Source organism: Xyrauchen texanus, chromosome 21 (assembly GCF_025860055.1).
Source record: "Xyrauchen texanus isolate HMW12.3.18 chromosome 21, RBS_HiC_50CHRs, whole genome shotgun sequence".
Taxonomy (NCBI): domain Eukaryota; kingdom Metazoa; phylum Chordata; class Actinopteri; order Cypriniformes; family Catostomidae; genus Xyrauchen; species Xyrauchen texanus.
The window spans coordinates 8,132,298-8,138,297 of record NC_068296.1 but is presented as its reverse complement, the minus strand read 5'-3'; the positions used below and the strand labels follow the sequence as shown (position 1 = coordinate 8,138,297).

At 35.9% G+C, this 6,000-nt stretch overlaps 1 protein-coding gene across 1 annotated transcript in view; it reads left to right on the top strand.

Annotated features, from left to right (window-relative positions):
- Positions 1-243: 243 nt before the first annotated feature.
- Positions 244-6,000, top strand: part of LOC127661911 (carbohydrate sulfotransferase 8-like) — a 223,676-nt gene continuing 217,919 nt past the window's right edge. Inside the window, exon 1 of the mRNA XM_052152868.1 lies at positions 244-722. The gene's annotated coding sequence lies outside the window, so the exon portion shown is untranslated. The remainder of the gene's footprint in view (positions 723-6,000) is intronic.

Genomic DNA, 6,000 nt, shown 5'->3' with positions numbered 1-6,000 from the left:
CACAGCAGGCGGACACCCACACTGCGCGCGCTCTCTCTCTCTCTCTCTCTCTCTCTCTCTCTCTCTCTCTCTCTCTCTCTCTCTCTCTCTCTCTCTCTCTCTCTCTCTCTCTCTCTCTCTCTCTCTCTCTCTCTCTCTCTCTCTCTCTCTCTCTCTCTCTCTCTCAAACTCAGAGGCTCAGTTGACTGGTTGGCACACTGCTTGTGCTTTAAGAGGAGGCGCGTCTCCACTGTCACGTATTTACGCGCAGCATCAAGCGCTCATAAAGCGGTATTGTGCGAAGTCTGAGTAGATCTGTTCTTTTATCAAACAGAACTGAGGCTTGCTCACAGCTTTCCACCCAGTAACACACACAGCCAAACTGCAACTGCAGCGACTGCCTGGGGGCGTCGGTAGCTTCTCTTTCTCCATACTCACAAGGGAAACACATATAAGATAAAAGAGCGAAGATACACAGCGCGCATCATTCTAGCGGTCCGGACCAGACAGCTGGGTTTTGTGTGGCTCTGACCGAATCAGATCTGAAGGTAAAAATCAGAAGCTAAGTGATAAACTGACAAACAAGGCAACAGGAGGGCATACAAACAAAGTGCAACTGTATATTGAGCCGGAGACGCGCTGGCTGGATTGTGGAACCCGAGCTTCGCCCTTTCTATGGTGCTGAAATGATCTGATCGAAGAAGAGTTTGGGACGCGAACACAACAGCTTATCATCTAGACAGGTAAGTTCTGATAATACATTTGATTAGTTTAGCACCTTTCATACATAAAATGCAATTCAAATAGCTTCACATGTCAGAACATAAAAGGAATAGAAACAATAAAAACAGCTGGAATGACGAAAAATGGTCAAATAATGTATATACATCTACAAAACGAATCAATAAATATTGTATACAATAAATAAAGAGACTTACACTTTTCAGTAAGGTTCTATACCTTAACATTCAATAGTGCTGCATTTAACATTAAAATGAACAGCATTATTTACAGCATTGTTAATGTTAGTTTGCAATTGTTTATTGTCAGCTCTTTGTGCATTAAGTAATGCTAATATATACAAATTTTAATATTAAAATATAATAGTACATTAGAAAGTGCATTACTAGTTTTTTTAGTCGCATTAGTATATTGAAATGAACATTTACAGGATGTATTCATGTTATTTAATGTAAAGGTCATTGTTAGTTCTTGTTAACCAAGTCCATAATGTGTAATGTGATGTGATGTCAATAAACTGTAATGTGAGTGTTCAGTACATATGGTGTTTTAAAGAATTAGAGATTAACAAAGGGTTCTCCTCTGCAATTGGAACCTTTAATTTTAAGTGCAGTAGTTAGAGTTCTGGGTTGGTAACTTGAAAGTTCAAACCCTACTTGAAGGTTCAAATTCTACATAGGTTGATACATAAACTATCACTTTTTTGAGACACTTAAAACTCTGGTTAGTCCAGCATTTACTATATATATGCAAAATGGCAAATTTGCAGATAATAAGCACAGCATCTCAAACACATGGCACTTATGATCATTGCCAACTCTGTTCTAGTGTTTCTGGTTTATAGTTGGCCCCTTTAAGCCAACAGTCTGTCTGTCCTATCAAGTCAAAACACAGTAAATACACAAAACTACTTTAAAGTTTTTATTGTCCAGCCAAATGTGGATAATCAAAACAGGGAGGTGTGGTTCTGACTTGATTGTTTATTGCATAAACCATGCACAAGCAAGTAATAATCTAATTAATTAACCAATTAAATACATTTTCTAATTACTTAACCAAATAAAACACTTAAATTCTTACAGGAATCTTCAGGCACTGAGAAAATAAAAAGTTAATCAAAATCAAAGATGCGTCTTTGCACAAAGTTGATTTATCTACTTTCGAATACTAATTATACTCATTGTTTTGTTGTTCTATTAGCTCAATTACACCGAGAAAAGTAAGTTTTCGATTTTTATAATTAACAGTTCCTATCTGTTCATTTTAAACACAGTGGATGGGGAGACCAGGACTAGTTGTCACACAGCAAAGTTGTCACAAGGACTTTATCTCAGTAACCGTAACGGTTTTGTGTCAAAGTCAAATTACACAATTGTATGTTTTCTCAAGCACTTGTTTTGAATATTGGTTTCAAACACCTAGGCCCTTGATAGCCCTGGCTCACTCTGGTCCGATAGCGGCTAATTAACAGTTTTTTGTTTAATAGTTGTTGTCGTTTTTTTGTAATTACAGTAAGTCATAAATTATGTGTCTACAGAATTGCCTTTCAAAAATAAACCAAAATTGATTAAATCCAATTCAATTAAATTCACAGAACCTTCCAAAGAATAATTAACGATGAATAACATGGGTGCAAGTGTTCAATATCTAACAGTAGGCATACATGTTTATATCCTTCACCAATACTTTGTTTTTTGTTTTATCTTCCTCTCATGTAGGACCATGTTGCATTCATTCAAGGATACATTATGATTTACATTGCATAACCAAACTTACACTTAACAAAAAGGGCAGTTATAACATCTGCGAGAAAAATGACAAATGATGCTGTCAAACATGATCAGTGGTCAGCTATCACTGACAAAGCTATAATTTATGTCTATACTTTAAAATCCTCCTGTCAGAGTTATATATCATAGATCCAGAATGAAAGAACAATTAACAAGACAACCTTTGTCATTAAATTTGTGTGTGTATGTGAGAATGTTATTGCTTAGAGGTTGCTCTTTATACCTCAGGAGACTTAATGGAAGTGAGAAATGTTGTGGATATCAAAATACTTCCATACATCCCAACTTACTATGGAGAGTCAGCAATAAGTAAGTCATTTGTAGGAAAATTACAAACACTGTAACTGTGGCATTATCAAAACTTTGTTATGTTTATATTAGAGGCCTGACACAGTTAAATATTGCTCAACCAATGGCGTGAGTTTGGGGTAGGATCTGTTTGTAACAGTTGGTAAAATAGTTGACATTTATTTTTATGGTGCCTTTAAGACACTTGCCATTCTTGTTTGTATATTAGATGTTGAGTGTGGTGTGTGCACTTAGAATTTGTGTGCAGCAGATCTGTGTCATAACTTTGTATCAGAAATGTATCATAAAATTCCTTAGGAGAAATACAAATAGATACAAATATGGCTTGACTGGTAGAGCATTGTAGTAGCAATGCCAAGGTCAAGGGTTTCCCAGGTAACACAAATGAAAAAATCTATAGCTTGAATGCATTCTCAGTGGCTTTTGATCAAAGTGCCAAATGCATAAAGTCAATTGTTGACATATAGTAAGAGTATAGAGGTAAAATTAATATTTAATCAAAATTATAAAATGTATGTGGATTGCATGGCTCATTTCATTTAGTCTTGAATACATTTGAGTTCATTTAGAAAATCTCTTTTGTTTGCAGACTTCGATATCTTGGAAAATCTCAACATAGTTTGAGACGTTGTTGAGATCTCTTCTAAACTCTAGATGTAGGTCCTCACAATACAAGTGACTGGGTACCAAAATTGTTAAGCTCCAAAAAGCACATAAAGGCAGCATAAAAGTAATCCATATGACTCCAGTTGTTAAATCCATATCTTTAGAAGCAGTGTGATAGGTGTAGTTGAGAAACATATCATTATTTAAGTCCTTTTTTACTGTAAATTCTCCTCCCTGCCCAGTTTGTGGGGATATGCACGAAAAATGTGAATCAGCAAAAACAAAAGTATAAGAATGTTAAAGTGAAAGTGGAGTTTAATAGTAAAAAAGGACTCTAATTTAACTGAAATATTGACGGTTTTAAAAAACATATTAAACAATGTTTTATTGAAAATGTAAAAATGCAGAACGTTTTCTGTGAGGGTTAGGTTCAGGGGTTGTGTTAGGTATAGGGGTTGTGTTAGGATTAGGGGATAGAATCTATAGTTTGTAAAGTATAAAAATCATTACGTCTATGGAAAGTCCTCATAATGATAGGTAGACCAACATGCGTGTATGTGCGTGTGTGTGTGTGAACGGTCAAAATGCCTGTCATGTCCATATTGGAAACTGTGTGTAGTTTGTCCATCCAAATGCGTTGTACTTTTTAAAACTTTTTATTAAGACACAATGCCCTGAACCTCACAATCTTTGACAATCTAGTGTATAAATGCAGGCAAACTGCTAAAAGTAGATAGATTTGCCCCTATTCTGTCTTTTCTGAGTGCTGAAGTAAAGCACTTATTGTTAATTTACACTTTACAAATTCTATTATTCATTTTATTTGACTCCAAATTTATATTAATCTGACTCCAATTTTAAGTTGACCTCTAATTTTGATTAAGTCTCTAATTACTTTCTGATCATTCTTTTATTTTAATCTTTTAAGTTATTGATTACTCTGAATCCTCTTCTATTCATTTTCCTTTTGATCAGTTTCTAATGAGATTCAAACTGATAGTCTATAAGTGGCTTCCTCCTACATTAAAGCTTCATTTATGATATAAATTATTCTTAAAATGGTATTCTCCAGCTCAGTTCCTCCAGAGCGGTTTCTCCTATTTTAAAGACCCAGTATTGATATAAATGATTTCGGAGGAATACATAATAAATCAAAAAGTAACAATTTATTTGTCAGGTAGGATTTAAAGCATAAGTTACAGATATTCAAATCAAGGCCAATTTAAAAAATGATCAGAATAAACAAACATTCCTAAAAATAAGAAATAAGTCAAAGAACATACCTGGCAGTTGAGAAAACTACATATAATTGCAAAGCATGGGAGATTTGAATGCAGATTCCTATTATTAAAGTTACACACACATTAAGGTGTAGGATCATCTGACTACAAAGAACCATGAACAATGTGTCACATTCCTTAAATACCCAAACCATGAACAAAGGGAAGTTTGAGAGTGGTTAGGTTATATATAACCTGGGGACATACCTGTACCTCATAAACAATCAGGCAGGGATGGGGACAGACCTCCAGAATTATTCAGCATTTGACAAATAACTTATATCTTTGTTAAAGCGACCTTTATACCAGTCACACTGAGACATTTTAAATTATACCAAACATGCATAGTTACATTATATGTATACATCAGATATGATATTTTGTTACATACATATCTTAGGTGAGTTTGAGGTGATTCTGAGCTGAAGGGGAATGGAGGTGGAGGAGGAGAGGGGAGAGAAAGGGACAGATGTGGAAGGGCAACAATGAGGTGTGAATTTGCAATCTTCGCTCAGTGGGGTGTGGTGCCTCAGGAAGAGATGCTAATTGTGAGAAAGTTCATATGTTGATTTTTTCAAAAATCATACATTTATTCTTTGCCTCCTTTGTCCTTTGAATCCTAACACATTGGCACCCCGCTGTTGGATTATACATGCTGAAGAATTTAAATGACATGATTTGAATCTAGGATTTACCCAATATTAATCCTGGAATTCCACAACGTCATAAATGGGAAGACATCGGTGCCAGTAGGTCTCACATCTGGCCAATAAAACAAAGTAACAAAGAGACTTGTCTAGATGCCATGTGACTTTAAAACTTATCTGCAAAGAGGCCCTAACTTCAAAGGTCAAAGCAATAAAAGACAGAACACACTCTAGGAGTTCCCGAGAGACTCGGTTTGCTACACTTAGACTCATCAGATCATGTGACATCTTGATTATTATTTATCAAACAGCATCTTAAAAGGCACATTCCTGAGCTTCCGGTTTGACGAACCAGGAGATGGCAGCTTAGAGAACGTGCTCCCGACAATTTCGGACAAAGTAACCCACTACAACCCGAATATTTAGAAACAAACTTAATTTAAAGTGTGATTTAAGACAGTGGGTTTTGAGAATGCCCAGAGGGAAAAATAAAAAGTCAAAGCAGACGGAGTTACTCGACGTCGAAGGAGCTAGCCAAACTTCATCGCCTAGCAGCGTAATGGAGGACGAGGAGGATATGCATACGCAACTCGGAGCGGATCAAAGTGAGACCGGAGATTCTGGCCTCATACTTAAAGAGCTGAGAGA